Source organism: Acipenser ruthenus, chromosome 55, assembly GCF_902713425.1.
Source record: "Acipenser ruthenus chromosome 55, fAciRut3.2 maternal haplotype, whole genome shotgun sequence".
NCBI classification, from domain to species: domain Eukaryota; kingdom Metazoa; phylum Chordata; class Actinopteri; order Acipenseriformes; family Acipenseridae; genus Acipenser; species Acipenser ruthenus.
Window position 1 is genome coordinate 5,125,845 of NC_081243.1, and position 17,102 is coordinate 5,142,946.

General features: G+C 48.8%; 6 non-coding genes across 6 annotated transcripts; 2 read left to right on the forward strand and 4 right to left on the reverse strand.

The window, feature by feature from the left end:
• The first annotated feature begins 1,290 nt into the window (after positions 1–1,290).
• trnag-gcc (transfer RNA glycine (anticodon GCC)) lies at positions 1,291–1,361 on the forward strand. Its single transcript has one exon. It is a non-coding gene; the product is annotated as a tRNA-Gly (tRNA).
• A 77-nt stretch (positions 1,362–1,438) lies between these two features.
• trnad-guc (transfer RNA aspartic acid (anticodon GUC)) lies at positions 1,439–1,510 on the reverse strand. Its single transcript has one exon. It is a non-coding gene; the product is annotated as a tRNA-Asp (tRNA).
• Positions 1,511–1,641: 131 nt separating this feature from the next.
• On the reverse strand, positions 1,642–1,713 carry trnap-ugg (transfer RNA proline (anticodon UGG)). Its single transcript has one exon. It is a non-coding gene; the product is annotated as a tRNA-Pro (tRNA).
• Positions 1,714–4,101: 2,388 nt separating this feature from the next.
• On the reverse strand, positions 4,102–4,175 carry trnan-guu (transfer RNA asparagine (anticodon GUU)). The gene has a single exon. It is a non-coding gene; the product is annotated as a tRNA-Asn (tRNA).
• An 8,773-nt stretch (positions 4,176–12,948) lies between these two features.
• trnan-guu (transfer RNA asparagine (anticodon GUU)) lies at positions 12,949–13,022 on the forward strand. The gene has a single exon. It is a non-coding gene; the product is annotated as a tRNA-Asn (tRNA).
• Positions 13,023–17,028: 4,006 nt separating this feature from the next.
• trnan-guu (transfer RNA asparagine (anticodon GUU)) lies at positions 17,029–17,102 on the reverse strand. Its single transcript has one exon. It is a non-coding gene; the product is annotated as a tRNA-Asn (tRNA).

Consider the following 17,102-nt stretch of genomic DNA (forward strand, 5'->3'; position numbering starts at 1 on the left):
AGCTTCCAGGCACAAATAATAATGTCCTACGATTATCAACATTTCAGTCAAAGCGTCCTCCCACAACGCAATAGACAATACACTCTTAGACTGCTCCTGATCAAATTAATAGGATGGCTTGAAGTTTGCATGCAGTGGAAATTGGTATTTGAGAGTTAAGGCGTTTAAGATGATGTCGCGATGGGAATGTGAATAGAGTCAGTTATATTTGCATCATTCTGTATATATATACCTCATACCCCTAGACCAACGAGCCAGCTGCCGGTTTTATCCGGCGGCCGACGCGTGATACAGCACTTCAAAAAATAAATAGAAAAAAAGGAGGCTGGGTTTCGTTGTTTTGCAAAGGAGGCACTGCAACGTCCGCTCACAGGAGCAGTCCCACTACTGCTGCGACACGGGGGTTTTGACCTGCTCCGTTCGCGACATGGGCCGGTTCACCCCTCCTTAGACGACCTGGCATTCACGAGCTCCCCCAGAAACGCCATGTCGATGCCGTGCTAAGTGCGGACTCCCGATCGGCACAAACAGATTTTATTTTATATATATTTTAGCAATTGAAGAGTTTCTGTTAATTGAGAATAAATATAAATGGCTTGAAGTTTGCTTTAATTTGTAACGTGTTTGTAATGAAATGTGGTTTTTTACTAATCATTGTTCTGTATACTAGCTACTGATGCATGTCCAGGAGTTTGCTCCTCCGCTTCACATATGGTCTAGCGGTTAGGATTCCTGGTTTTCACCCAGGCGGCCCGTGTTCGACTCCCGGTATGGGAACGTCTTTGTTATTGTCATTTTGTTACAGAACTGTGGTCATGTGTAATGTGTTTTCATTATAATAATAAAGCTAGTTACTTGAAATATATATATATATATATATACACACACACACAGAATGATGCAATGTATTTGACTCTATTCACATCACCTCACATTTCACTGGTTGCCTACGAGGGCTTGAGAGGGGTGATGTAAAAGTGAGAGAAAGAGCAGTTTAGACACATAACATACAACAATCTGACACTCGCTCCCGACGGCTCAGGCAGCATCCTCTTGCTCCCGGGCGTTTAATAGAGCAAAACTCTGTCTTTCCAAAGAATTGTGTGGTTTGGTCTCCGAATGGAGGCGTGGGCTGAGGGCTGATTGCACAATGGTTAAACTAGGACTGCAGTCTTTGTTGAGTCTGCAAAGCTGTTGCTGTGACACACCTTGTAATATGGAATATATTGAAACCGAATTGTCTGCTTGTGTAACACCTAGCCAATAAGGAGTTATTACACCGTCATGCGAGCATTGGTGGTTCAGTGGTAGAATTCTCGCCTGCCACGCGGGAGGCCCGGGTTCGATTCCCGACCAATGCATCCTTCTTTTTCTTTTTTACTTTATGTATACAATTACATCAGCACGCACCTGCCTTCAATCAGTGAAAAAAAAAAATCTCCCCGTCGGGGAATTGAACCCCGGTCTCCCGCGTGACAGGCGGGGATACTGACCACTATACTAACGAGGAAGGCACACGCTAACTGCCAATATGGCAACACATTTAGTTGCAAAACGTCTAAGTCAAAACTGCATGCTGAGCTTAATGTCGGTTTACGGATCGAAAACAGTATAGTACAAAACAAAACAAAAAAATAATTCGGGCTCGTCCGGGATTTGAACCCGGGACCTCTCGCACCCAAAGCGAGAATCATACCCCTAGACCAACGAGCCAGCTGCCGGTTTTATCCGGCGGCCGACGCGTGATAAGTCTCTGGCAGCAAAATAAGTGCAGCATGACCAGAGTCCCGTTCCGGAATGCTGCTGACACCTCAGAGGAGGGGGGCTTAATACTCGCCAACGCAACCTTCTTTATTTTTTGGCATTCTTATAGTGCTGCTTTTTTTTTTTTTTTTTTTTTAATTCGCAGCACGAAAACTAGGATTCACATGTGTTTCACGTAACACTTTTTCAATTCATTCATCTGGTCACAGTGTTTTACCGCTACAGCAGGACCCGGCAATGTTTTTAATGCAATCGGCATTAAAAGCTGCCACGTCAGTGGAGAACTGCACGAGTACTCTCGCTCTCATTTCAAACAAGGGGATTTGAATTGCCTTCTAGCCGCTCTCGCTCACGCCGGGCACCGTGGCGTGTGTCTGTAATCCCAGCTACAGGGGCAGGTTGAGGCTGGCGGATCGCTTGAGCACGGGAGCTCTGTGCTGCAACTGGCTGTGCCGATCGGGAGTCCGCACTTAGCACGGCATCGACATGGCGTTTCTGGGGGAGCTCATGAATGCCAGGTCGTCTAAGGAGGGGTGAACCGGCCCAGGTCGGGAACGGAGCAGGTCAAAACCCCCGTGTCGCACCAGTAGTGGGACTGCTCCTGTGAGCGGACGTTGCAGTGCATCCTTTGCAAAACAATGAAACCCAGCCTCCTTTTTTTCTATTTATTTTTTGAAGTACTGTATCACGCGTCGGCCGCCGGATAAAACCGGCAGCTGGCTCGTTGGTCTAGGGGTATGGGGTATATATACAGAATGATGCAAATATAACTGACTCTATTCACATTCCCATCGCGACATCATCTTAAACGCCTTTACTCTCAAATACCAATTTCTACTGCATGCAAACTTCAAGCCATCCTATTGATTTGATCAGGAGCAGTCTAAGAGTGTATTGTCTATTGCGTTGTGGGAGGACGCTTTGACTGAAATGTTGATAATCGTAGGACATTATTATTTGTGCCTGGAAGCTCAAATTGAATGAAATGGACTTTGAAAGTTGTATTAAGTGCCTTGATGATGGGGGCAAATGAAGAAGTGCAAATCCGGGAACAAGAAGGTTGCAGGAATGGCCTGATGCTGGGAAGCTGGAAATTAACGTGACAGAGCAGAAGGAAGCAAGTTTTCTTCCAGGACAACCTTGTACTTGGCTTGATTCATGCCAAAGCTGCCCGATTCCAGCCTTGCTGAAGCACCCCCAGATCATCACCGATCCTCCACCACATTTCACAGTGGGTGCGAGACACTGTGGCTTGTAGGCCTCTCCAGGTCTCCGTCTAACCATTAGACGACCAGGTGTTGGGCAAAGCTGAAAATTGGACTCATCTGGGGTGCTTCAGCAAGGCTGGAATCGGGCAGATTTGTCTTTGTGAATGACGCATGAATCAAGCCAAGTACAAGGTTGTCCTGGAAGAAAACTTGCTTCTTTCTGCTCTGACAATGTTCCCCATCTCTGAGGATTGTTTTTTCCAGCAGGACAGTGCTCCATGCCACACAGCCAGGTCAATCAAGGTGTGGATGGAGGACCACCAGATCAAGACCCTGTCATGGGCAGCCCAATCTCCAGACCTGAACCCCATTGAAAACCTCTGGAATGTGATCAAGAGGAAGATGGATGGTCACAAGCTATCAAACATAGCCAAGCTGCTTGAATTTTTGCGCCAGGAGTGGCATAAAGCCACCCAACATCAATGTGAAAGACTGGTGGAGAGCATGCCAAGACGCATGAAAGCTGTGCTTGAAAATCAGGGTTATTCCACCAAGTATTGATTTCTGAACTCTTCCTAAGTTAAAACATTAGTATTGTGTTTTTTAAAAATGAATATAAACTTATGTTCTTTGCATTATTCGAGGTCTGACAACACTGCATCTTTTTTGTTATTTTGACCAGTTGTCATTTTCTGCAAATAAATGCTCTAAATGACAATATTTTTATTTGGAATTTGGGAGAAATGTTGTCAGTAGTTTATAGAATAAAACAAAAATGTTCATTTTACCCAAACACATACCTATAAATAGTAAAACCAGAGAAACTGATAATTATGCAGTGGTCTCTTAATTTTTTCCAGAGCTGTATATGCATCAGCACTGTGCTGTGGCTCGAGCTTGTTTGACGAGGCAGGCAATGCAAAAATGCCAAAACTTGCTTTTGCATTGTAGAACCTATTTAATTTAAATGCACGCTATGCCTTTAAGAACACAAGTGCCAATTGAGAACATACCGGCAGCTTGTTAAGTGTTAATTGTCTCCCCTTTGTACCAAACATATTTAAACCAAAGGAAATAGCAATGTATTACAGTGCCATTTTCTAATGTGATTAAGAAATGCAAAAAGCACCGTCCCTGGGTGGGCTTGAACCACCAACCTTTCGGTTAACAGCCGAACGCGCTAACCGATTGCGCCACAGCGACCAAACTGTTAAACCGCCAGAGCATACGGGAGATACTGCACAACGTGATCGAGGGAGCAGAAACATAACGATAGGTTGCGGATGCAACCCCGGTTCCCTGAAAGAGAAAATAACCATCAAGGTATGGGACATTGCCGTCAGGCAGTAGGGATTGGCTGAGCTTTATGTCAAAGCTGCCGATAGGCCTCCGCGAAAGCTGCCATGTAAGCCCGCCCCCCTGGGAGCTTACTATACGCAGCGCGCGGAGAGTCACTTCCTCTTTTGCCCTTCAGGCCGTGAAGGCCTCCAGAGCGGCCTCGCGGCTTGATGGTTATTTTCTCTTTCAGGGAACCGGGGTTGCATCCGCAACCTATCGTTCCCTTTCAAGTCGAAAATAACCATCAAGGTATGGGAACAGTGTACCCAAGCCGTCGCGAGGGAGGATTCTCGGCAGTAGGACAGCCTTACGTCATAACGCAACTGCGTAGGCAGTACATCTACACATATGCGGAGCTGCGCCTCAGCGTCTATGCTCGCAATGACACCTGTCCCAAGGTGGAATAGTCACACCATATTGTCAACCACTCTAGACGTCCGCAACCTGAGGCGTCATAGAGTGCAACACAGATGCTCCAAATGACGGAGCAGAGGATTCCAGTACATTTAACCTGTAAAACCTCATGAAAGTATGCAGGGTAGCCCAACTGGCTGCCGCGCAAATATCAGACACCGGCACCCCTCGAAAGAGGGCCCAGGATGTCGCCATACCCCTGGTAGAATGCGCCTTCAACTGCCCTGGTGGTGGAAGGCCTGCAGATTCATACGCTAATTTAATAGCATCCACTATCCAGTGGGAAAGGCGCTGTTTAGACAGTGGCTGACCCAAAGATCTAGAACCATGGCATATGAACAACTGTTCTGTCTGCCTCCCAGTCTTTGTACGGTCAATATAACACCTCAATGCCCTCACGGGGCAGAGCATGTGTAACCGCTCTTCCTCTGGGGAAGAAAAAGGAGGAGGATGGAACGCCATCAACTCGACTGACTGGTTCATGTGGAACGGGGATATAACCTTTGGTAAAAAGGCCGGATTAGGGCGTATGGAGACCTTAGAACTGTCTCCTGCAAAACGAGTACAAGAAGGATGCACTGAAAGTGCATGTAACTCGCTCACGCGTTTTGCTGATACCACAGCCAGCAAAAATGCAGTCTTAATAGATATGAGCTTCATATCCACGCTGTGGAGAGGCTCAAACGGTGCCTTGGCAAGGGCTTCTAGCACCACATCAAGGCTCCACGACGGTAAACTGGTCGTTCTTATAGGCCGCAAGCGTCTTGCGCCTTTCAGAAACTGAGATGCCAAAAAATGGCAACCAGGTGATAACCCGTCAATGCGTACATGGCAAGCCGAAATAGCGGCCAAATACACTTTAAGTGTAGAGGGAGACTTACCCTCATCTAACAGCTTCTGCAGAAACTGTAATATCACTGCCATAGGGCAGGAGACCGGGTCATGGCCCTCAGCCAGACACCAACTCTGAAATAATTGCCACTTATACGCATATTGCGACCGAGTAGTGGGCACTCTCGCACTCTGAATGGTGGATATAACCACCGTCGAAAGCCCTAAGGCTGACAGGCGCTCCCGCTCAGGGGCCAAGCCCATAGCTGCATGAGCTTGGGGTTCGGATGCCATAGCCCTCCTTGGGCTTGGGACAACAGGTCCGCTCGCAGAGGGAGCTCCCTTGGGCGACCGTGCAACAACTGCACTAGACTCGGGAACCATATCCTCCGAGGCCACCGAGGAGCGATCAGGATCACTGTCGCTTGCTCTACCCTGACCTTCTCCAAGAAGGCGGGGAGCATCGAAATCGGTGGAAATGTTTACAGGAGCCCTGGCGGCCATTCGTGAGCCAGTGCATCGACTCCTAGGGGGCTGTCAAGGTCCTTCACCGAGAACCATAGGGGGCAGTGTGTGGTCTCTCGCGAAGCGACGAGATCGACTTGCGCTGTGCCGAACCAGTCCCAAATGCGCTCTACCACCCGAGCGTGAAGACGCCATTCGCCCGCAAGAGGACCTCCTCTGGACAGGAGATCCGCTGCGTAATTGACTCTGCCCGGCAGATGAACTGCACGCAGAGAGGCTAAACGCGGTTGAGCCCAGAGCAACAGCCGCGTTACCATCCGGTGAAGACCGGAGGACCGCAATCCGCCCTGGCGATTGATATACGCCACTACTGTGGTGTTGTCTGACCGCACTAACACGTGCTTGTTTAGAAGCACTGGCAAGAAGTGCCGAAGGGCGAGGTCCACTGCTCTGAGTTCCAGAGCGTTGATGTGGGCTGACCTCCAGGGTCCTGACCACACTCCACGGGTCCCTGTCCCGTTCTAGACTGCTCCCCAACCTTGGATGGAAGCGTCGGTTGTGATAACTTCCCTTCGGAAGATGGGACCCAAGCGCACGCCCTGGCAGATGTTCGACTGAACTTTCCACCAGCGTAATGCTTCCCAGCAGGTTCGGGATACCCTCAGCCTGCGGTGCTTGTCTCTCCGCGGGTGCAACGCGAAGGCATTGAACCAGGCCTGCAGAGGTCTCTGGTGTAGTAAGCCCAAAGGAAGGGCTTGCGAGGCGGCAGCCATCAACCCCAGCATGCGCTGACAGAGCTCCATGCTGACTGTTTCTCTCAACCTGAATAGGGAGAGACACCGCCCTAATGAGGCAACTCTTTGTGTCGATAGGGTCGCTTCCATGGACACTGAGTCCAGATGCAGACCCCAAAACTCGGTCTGTTGGCTGGGCACGAGGCGGCTCTTGTCTGGATTGACCTTCAGACCTAGCCGCTGAAGATGGTCTGTAACCATCACTGTGTGCTGTGCCAGCTGCTCCTTTGACTGCGCGCAGATGAGCCAGTGGTCCAGATAGTTCAGCAGTCGAACGCCTTGAACCCGCAAGGGGGCTAAAATGGCGTCCATACACTTCGAAAAGGTTCGAGGAGCTAGAGACAGGCCGAATGGCAGGACACAAAACTCGTAGACCCTGCTCTGAAATGCGAAACGTAGGTACTTCCTGTGACCCGGATAGATGGGAACGTGAAAGCATGCATCTGTGAGGTCTACGGTGGTAAACCAGTCGCCCTGCTGGACAGACTGGACAATGTGCCTGTGCGTAAGCATCTTGAACGACAACACCCGTAGGTATTTGTTCAGTAGTCGCAGATCTAAAATAGGGCGGAACCCGCCGTCCTTTTTTGGCACCAGGAAGTACTTGGAGTAGAACCCCTGGTCGGTCAGAGCAGGGTCTACTAGTTGAATGGCACGCTTCTTGAGCAATGCCTGTATTTCTGCATTTAGAGCTGAGGACTGAACCGAGTCCTTCACTGCAGTTACCACCACTCCCCTGAAGGGGGGGGGGGGGGGGTTAACCGGAATTGAAGGGTGTACCCGGTGAGTATAGTCTTGCGCACCCAGATGTCGTTGGTGCATTGTTGCCAGAACAGAAGCTGTGGAACAGTGTAGGGGTGGGTTAATGGCTTCCGGGGTTTCTCAGGGCTGCTTAGGCTGTGCTCGCTCACGAGGGGCCTGACCAGAGCCACAAGGGCGTGGTCTGCTACCTCCTCTGGGGCGCCACCCTCCGCGCTGCGGTCTTGCAAACGCGGGTTGGCTGCGTGCTGCAACCCCCAAAGGGGCGGTTTTACTGCCCTGTGGGTGCGCTTGCTGCTGCGGCGGCGCCCTGCGCCATTGGCGCTCCTGCGGCCGCCTTGGCTGGAAAGGCTTGCTTGGCCACATCTTAGCCAACTGCTGCGACGCCTCACGCGCCTTGACGGAGCGTTGCAGCATCTCCTCCACCGCTGGGCCAAACGTGTGCCCCGGGGATATAGGAGCATCTAGCAACGGGGCCTTATCAGGCTCCTGTACCCTGGCCTGTGAGAGCCATAGCTGCCTCCTTGCCACTACAAGGGAAGCAATGCTCCTGCCCTGTGCTCGCGCATTCAGCTGAGCCAGCTTAACCAAAAGCTGTGCAACTGCACCCAGCTCGGTTCTAAGTCCGACGGATGGGGACTCAGGCAGGTTGCGAATCAGCGCCGCCTGGTAGACTGTCAGAAGGCTGGCCACGTTAGACAGTCTAACTGCCTCTGTAGCCGCGGCATAACCCTTTTTTAGGTGGGCCTCCATAATCCTACACTGCCTGTTAGGGCAGGAAGGGTCCTTAGCCAGCCCCGATAGTGTCGGCGTCTTTACTAGCGCGGTGAACGCGGCGCCCACTGGCGGAAACAACGCTAGCCCAGCTTCACTCGCCCCGTGCATGTTGAAGGCCGAAGCCTTGCGAGAAGTCGCAGGGGCGGAGGCCGGTGCTCCCCAGGTGGACTGCACCTCCTTAATAAAATCCGGGAATGCTGGGAGCATCCTGGACTGAAGGGGCGGAGCCGATGGCAACTCAAATAGAGAGCGTCGTGTTGGCTCTGATGCAGGCCAGTCCACGCCTAGGTGACGGGCTGCCCTCTCCACCACTGACCAGATAGGGTCATTAGTATCCAGCACTTCAGGGTCGTCCTGCCCAGAGTGCTGGGATGCCACCTCAGGCTCTGTGTCTTCAAAGAGCGGGTCTGCGTCAGATGCGTCCCTTGAGACAGCATCGGCGTCCCACTCTACTTCCTGGGGCACTGGTGGTGGAACCATCGGCTGACTAGCGCTGGGTCCGGTTACCATCTCTGGGGCCCGAGGCGCCACATTCGCTAGGGTCATGAGGAGGGATTGTTGTCCCATCATGAGCTCCATAAACTGCGACATCTTGGAGGTGAGCTCAGCCACCCCAGATGTGTCCTGATGCCGTCTACCCCTTCGAGGGGAGCGAGAGTGCCTTCTCCGGTGAGGCGATCGAGATCTGGATCGAGACTCCCGACGGGGGCGAGCCCCGCGAGAGGAGGGGCTGCGGGAACGTTCCCGAGCACGTCTAATTGGAGACCTCTGACCAGCTGTAAGCTGGGAAGATGGGCTCAGAGGGAGCTGAGACGTCGCCGGCAGCGACACGATAGATGATGGTGGGGCCGAGACGGTGTGGGACGAGCCCGAGGATGGGGAACGACCTCCAACCGCCTTCCTAGCTCTCTGGTGCAGGGTGCATGTTTGAAACCCCGCACATAGCTGGCAGTATGCCCTGTCTGCCAGGGAAGATGCAGCATGGTCCGGCCCTAAGCATGCGACGCAGTCCTCGTGAGGGTCGCTGGCAGGCAACTTGGCCTGACAGGTCACGCAACGGTGGAACCCAGACATTGTAGAATGCCGAAGCGTCTAGTATTGACGTCAATCACCAAGAGACGTTAAAAGCCGAGGTGTGCGCGTCGAACGCCGAAGCGCCGGGCACCAAGCGTCAAGCACCTGAAGTGCGTGCGTCGAGCGCCGCGGCGTCGAGGGTGCGTGCGTCGAGCACCGAGCGCCGAAGCGTCGAGCACCGAGGTGCGTGCGTCGACGTCAAGGGTGCGCGCGTTGAGGCGTCGAAGCGTCGAGCGCAGAAGAGTCGAGCACCGAGCGTCGAGCGTCGAGGTGCGTGCGTCGAGGGTGCGTGCGTCGAGGCGCCAAGCGCCGAGCACCGAGCGTCGAGCGCCGAGCGTCGAGCGCCGAGCGTCGAGCGCCGAGGTGCGTCGAGGGTGCGTGCGTCGAGGGTGCGTGCGTCGAGGGTGCGTGCGTCGAGGGTGCGTGCGTCGAGGGTGCGCCGAGCACCGAACGTCGAGGCGCCAAGCGCCGAGCACCGAGCGTCGAGCGCCGAAGCGTCGAGCGTCGAGCGTCGAGCACCGAGCGTCGAGCACCGAGCACCAAGCGTTGATGGAACGTGCACCGAGCGTCGAGCACCGAGCGCCGAAGCGTCAAGCGTCGAGCACTGAGCCCCAAGTGCAGAAGCACTAAGCACCAAGCGCAGAAGCGCTGCACAAAGCGCCGAAGCACTGCACAAAGCGCACAAGCGCTGACACCAAAAGTGCCGGAGCGCGAGCGTCGAAGCGCGAGTACCGAGCGTGGAACGCTAGCACAGACGCCTAAGCGTCAGCTGACCCGCCAAGCGGAGACGCTAAGTGCTGGTACAGTGTCTGATGCTGTGCAATACCTACCTGAAAGGTGCTGGGGATTTTGCACGTTGGTGGTTGTCTTCCTCTGTATAGTGAAGGGAAAATTTTTTTTTTTTTTTATGTGGACGCTGCAATAGGAAAAGGGAGTGTAGTGCAATACCACGTGGCGGGAACGCGCCGCGGGGGGGCACTGCAGAGCAGACTACCCGCACACACACACGGTTTAGCCTAAGCTAGACCGAGGATGCAAATGCGCATGGCCAAGGCCAACGCAACACGCGTCCGACACACAATGTACAATATATACCAATATATATATATACACAATAAATATAATATATATACAATATATATATACAAAAAACCCACACAATAATAATTAAAGGAACAGAGGAAAGACAGGGACCACGAAGAATGCGATGCCGAAGCAAAGCAAAAAGGAATATATAATGTAAACAATATATAATCCTAAAAAATAATACAAATATACAATAATAAACAATAATAACTCCGGAGAGTATAACTGAAATAAACTCGGAGAAGGGTATAAACCAGCTTCTCAAGCCTAAGCTTAGTGAGTACAGTCAGTTAAATAGCTCTAAGTCCTACCGCTACTGATGCTGAAGGCAAAAGAGGAAGTGACTCTCCGCGCGCTGCGTATAGTAAGCTCCCAAGGGGGCGGGCTTACACGGCAGCTTGCGCGGAGGCCTATCGGCAGCTTTGACATAAAGCTCAGCCAATCCCTACTGCCTGACGGCAATGTCCCATACCTTGATGGTTATTTTCGACTTGAAAGGGAACATCTTGTTAATATTTAAACAAAGCCAGCAGCCACTTTATTGATCACTATTGGAATACAGATGCTTGTGTTAAAGATGTTAATAGACTTTCAATGTACACGTTTTAGAGCTAAGCGTTTGTTGAGGCAGTTCAAGCGCTGCACTTTCAGGCAGCCAGTTCCAGTGTTTGCCTTTTGGACTTACTCCGGAAGGAATACAAAATTTTTTTTAAATATTATTTTGAACTGAAAAACAGCACATTTTTCTTCAGTGTAATTGGACGAAATAACAACGTATCAGCGTGCCATTTTCTAATGTGATTAAGAAATGCAAAAAGCATCGTCCCTTGGTGGGCTTGAACCACCAACCTTTCGGTTAACAACCGAACGCGCTAACCGATTGCGCCACAGAGACCAAACTTTTAGAGAGCCACCGCATACGGGAATGATTAGCAAAGCGAGATTTATATCCTGCACATTTATATCCTACTCCCCCATATAGTCTGGCTGTGCTGATGTCCTGTCAGAGCTATCAATTATTATTATTATTATTATTATTATTATTATTATTATTATTATTATTATTATTATTATTAAGCCATTGTAAAAGCAGAGGAGACATTTTATATTTAAGCCTGTGCTCTTATCTCAAACCATAGCACTTCTGTGGTGTAACTGGTGAACACATCGGCCCATGAGAATCGCCGGCACAACTCGAGGGGAATAAGCTCAAATGGTAGAGCGCTCGCTTAGCATGCGAGAAGTAGCAGGATCGATGCTCGCATTCTCCAAGTAGTTTTAATGTATCGGCGTATTTTGTCCCAACGCATTATGGAGATACATACACTGTGGCAATTCTTTGTAACAGACTCGCCCGCCCTAACAAGCGAAACGTTCAACAGCTCGGAAACACCATAATAGAATCCGATGCCTTTACTAATGCGTTTCGAAACTGTTAAGTTTTCTCCCAAATGCGGTTCTCAACAAATGTTTTTTTTTTTTGTATTCCTTCCAGAGTAAGTCCAAAAGGCAAACACTGGAACTGGCTGCCTGAAAGTGCAGCGCTTGAACTGCCTCAACAAACGCTTAGCTCTAAAACGTGTACATTGAAAGTCTATTAACATCTTTAACACAAGCATCTGTATTCCAATAGCGGTTAATCCACAGAGTGATCAATAAAGTGGCTGCTGGCTTTGTTTAAATATTAACAAGATGTTTTCAGGATTCACGCGTATTCTGAACAAGCACAATAGAATATGGTAGTGAAAGGACAAGAAAATAACAGGTTTATTGGCTCTGGTCTTGTATCATCACCCTGACTACTGTCCGTAACAAAGTGGCATTAATAAAAACGTAATTATGCACCCGATACGCATGCCAGCGTCAGTGACACACTGTCGCTGGAGGTGAAAAGCGCTCAGTGCCTACTGGCGCTGGTGTGTAACACCTGTAACATGTTAAACCAGCGCTCAGTGTGTAACACCTGTAACAGGATAAACCAGCGCTCAGTGTATAACACCTGTAACATGTTAAACCAGCGCTCAGTGTATAACACCTGTAACATGATAAACCAGCGCTCAGTGTATAACACCTGTAACATGATAAACCAGCGCTAAGTGCCGCACCGCCGTGGACCAGCAGCCAATTGCAAGCTAGCAAGCCAATATAGAAAGTGTCACATGACAAGTGTTCGTGTGGTGTTTTAGCTTGCTGAAATCATCTTCTTTAGAAACTTTATTTTTTATTTTTGATGGCCCACATTGTAAGTGATATTCTGGAAGACGAGACTCCCTTTTCAAAGCGCGTAGAAACAAGCAATCAGCAGCGGCAGTGCTTCCCGGCAGCTTTTGTCGAAATTATCTTTTTATATTTCTTTTCTGTTAACATGAGTTTATGTTTCTGCTGCCTCGATCACGTTGTGCAGTATCTCCAGTATGCTCTGGCGGTTTAACAGTTTGGTCTCTGTGGCGCAATCGGTTAGCGCGTTCGGCTGTTAACCGAAAGTTTGGTGGTTCAAGCCCACCCAGGGACGGTGCTTTTTGCATTTCTTAATCACATTAGAAAATGGCAGTGTAATACATTACTATTTCCTTTGGTTTAAATATGTTTGGTACAAAGGGGAGACAATTAACACTTAACAAGCTGCCGGTATGTTCTCAATTGGCACATGTGTTCTTAAAGGCATAGCGTGCATTTAAATTAAATAGGTTCTACAATGCAAAAGCAAGTTTAGGCAATTTTGCATTGCCTGCCTCGTCAAACAAGCTCGAGCCACAGCACAGTGCTGATGCATATACAGCTCTGGAAAAAATTAAGAGACCACTGCATAATTATCAGTTTCTCTGGTTTTACTATTTATAGGTATGTGTTTGGGTAAAATGAACATTTTTGTTTTATTCTATAAACTACTGACAACATTTCTCCCAAATTCCAAATAAAAATATTGTCATTTAGAGCATTTATTTGCAGAAAATGACAACTGGTCAAAATAACAAAAAAGATGCAGTGTTGTCAGACCTCGAATAATGCAAAGAAAATAAGTTCATATTCATTTTTAAAAAACACAATACTAATGTTTTAACTTAGGAAGAGTTCAGAAATCAATACTTGGTGGAATAACCCTGATTTTCAAGCACAGCTTTCATGCGTCTTGGCATGCTCTCCACCAGTCTTTCACATTGATGTTGGGTGGCTTTATGCCACTCCTGGCGCAAAAATTCAAGCAGCTCGGCTTTGTTTGATAGCTTGTGACCATCCATCTTCCTCTTGATCACATTCCAGAGGTTTTCAATGGGGTTCAGATCTGGAGATTGGGCTGCCCATGACAGGGTCTTGATCTGGTGGTCCTCCATCCACACCTTGTTTGACCTGGCTGTGTGGCATGGAGCACTGTCCTGCTGGAAAAACCAATCCTCAGAGTTGGGGAACATTGTCAGAGCAGAAGGAAGCGAGTTTTCTTCCAGGACAACCTTGTACTTGGCTTGATTCATGCGTCCTTCACAAAGACAAATCTGCCCGATTCCAACCTTGCTGAAGCACCCCCAGATGAGTCCAATTTTCAGCTTTGCCCAACACCTGGTCATCTAATGGTTAGACGGAGACCTGGAGAGGCCTACAAGCCACAGTGTCTCGCACCCACTGTGAAATGTGGTGGAGGATCGGTGATGATCTGGGGGTGCTTCAGCAAGGCTGGAATCGGGCAGCTTTGGCATGAATCAAGCCAAGTACAAGGTTGTCCTGGAAGAAAACTTGCTTCCTTCTGCTCTGTCACGTTAATTTCCAGCTTCCCAGCATCAGGCCATTCCTGCAACCTTCTTGTTCCCGGATTTGCACTTCTTCATTTGCCCCCTTCATCAAGGCACTTAATACAACTTTCAAAGTCCATTTCATTCAATTTGAGCTTCCATGCACAAATAATAATGTCCTACGATTATCAACATTTCAGTCAAAGCGTCCTCCCACAACGCAATAGACAATACACTCTTAGACTGCTCCTGATCAAATCAATAGGATGGCTTGAAGTTTGCATGCAGTGGAAATTGGTATTTGAGAGTTAAGGTGTTTAAGATGATGTCGCGATGGGAATGTGAATAGAGTCAGTTATATTTGCATCATTCTGTATATATACCCCATACCCCTAGACCAACGAGCCAGCTGCCGGTTTTATCCGGCGGCCGACGCGTGATACAGCACTTCAAAAAATAAATAGAAAAAAAGAGGCTGGGTTTCGTTGTTTTGCAAAGGATGCACTGCAACGTCCGCTCACAGGAGCAGTCCCACTACTGCTGCGACACGGGGGTTTTGACCTGCTCCGTTCCCGACCTGGGCCGGTTCACCCCTCCTTAGACGACCTGGCATTCACGAGCTCCCCCAGAAACGCCATGTCGATGCCATGCTAAGTGTGGACTCCCGATCAGCACAGCCAGTTGCAGCACAGAGCTTCCGTGCTCAAGCGATCCGCCAGCCTCAACCTGCCCCTGTAGCTGGGATTACAGATACACGCCATGGCGCCTTTTGTGAGCGAGAACGGCTAGAAGGCAATTCAAATACCCTTGTTTGAAATGAGAGTGAGAGTACTCGTGCACTTCTCCACTGACGTGGCAGCTTTTAATGCTGATTCCATTAAAAGCATTGCCGGTCCTGCTGTAGCGGTAAAACACTGTGACCAGATGAATTAATTGAAAAAGTGTTACGTGAAACACATGTGAATCCTAGTTTTCGTGTTGCGAATTAAAAAAAAAAAAAAAAAAAAGCAGCACTATAAGAATGCCAAAAAATAATGAAGGTTGCGTTGGCGAGTATTAAGCCCCCCTCGTCTGAGGTGTCAGCAGCATTCCGGAACGGGACTCTGGTCATGCTGCACTTATTTTGCTGCCAGAGACTGTATCACGCGTCGGCCGCCGGATAAAACCGGCAGCTGGCTCGTTGGTCTAGGGGTATGGGGTATATATACAGAATGATGCAAATATAACTGACTCTATTCACATTCCCATCGCGACATCATCTTAAACGCCTTTACTCTCAAATACCAATTTCTACTGCATGCAAACTTCAAGCCATCCTATTGATTTGATCAGGAGCAGTCTAAGAGTGTATTGTCTATTGCGTTGTGGGAGGACGCTTTGACTGAAATGTTGATAATCGTAGGACATTATTATTTGTGCCTGGAAGCTCAAATTGAATGAAATGGACTTTGAAAGTTGTATTAAGTGCCTTGATGATGGGGGCAAATGAAGAAGTGCAAATCCGGGAACAAGAAGGTTGCAGGAATGGCCTGATGCTGGGAAGCTGGAAATTAACGTGACAGAGCAGAAGGAAGCAAGTTTTCTTCCAGGACAACCTTGTACTTGGCTTGATTCATGCCAAAGCTGCCCGATTCCAGCCTTGCTGAAGCACCCCCAGATCATCACCGATCCTCCACCACATTTCACAGTGGGTGCGAGACACTGTGGCTTGTAGGCCTCTCCAGGTCTCCGTCTAACCATTAGACGACCAGGTGTTGGGCAAAGCTGAAAATTGGACTCATCTGGGGTGCTTCAGCAAGGCTGGAATCGGGCAGATTTGTCTTTGTGAATGACGCATGAATCAAGCCAAGTACAAGGTTGTCCTGGAAGAAAACTTGCTTCTTTCTGCTCTGACAATGTTCCCCATCTCTGAGGATTGTTTTTTCCAGCAGGACAGTGCTCCATGCCACACAGCCAGGTCAATCAAGGTGTGGATGGAGGACCACCAGATCAAGACCCTGTCATGGGCTGCCCAATCTCCAGACCTGAACCCCATTGAAAACCTCTGGAATGTGATCAAGAGGAAGATGGATGGTCACAAGCTATCAAACATAGCCAAGCTGCTTGAATTTTTGCGCCAGGAGTGGCATAAAGCCACCCAACATCAATGTGAAAGACTGGTGGAGAGCATGCCAAGACGCATGAAAGCTGTGCTTGAAAATCAGGGTTATTCCACCAAGTATTGATTTCTGAACTCTTCCTAAGTTAAAACATTAGTATTGTGTTTTTTAAAAATGAATATAAACTTATGTTCTTTGCATTATTCGAGGTCTGACAACACTGCATCTTTTTTGTTATTTTGACCAGTTGTCATTTTCTGCAAATAAATGCTCTAAATGACAATATTTTTATTTGGAATTTGGGAGAAATGTTGTCAGTAGTTTATAGAATAAAACAAAAATGTTCATTTTACCCAAACACATACCTATAAATAGTAAAACCAGAGAAACTGATAATTATGCAGTGGTCTCTTAATTTTTTCCAGAGCTGTATATGCATCAGCACTGTGCTGTGGCTCGAGCTTGTTTGACGAGGCAGGCAATGCAAAAATGCCAAAACTTGCTTTTGCATTGTAGAACCTATTTAATTTAAATGCACGCTATGCCTTTAAGAACACAAGTGCCAATTGAGAACATACCGGCAGCTTGTTAAGTGTTAATTGTCTCCCCTTTGTACCAAACATATTTAAACCAAAGGAAATAGCAATGTATTACAGTGCCATTTTCTAATGTGATTAAGAAATGCAAAAAGCACCGTCCCTGGGTGGGCTTGAACCACCAACCTTTCGGTTAACAGCCGAACGCGCTAACCGATTGCGCCACAGCGAC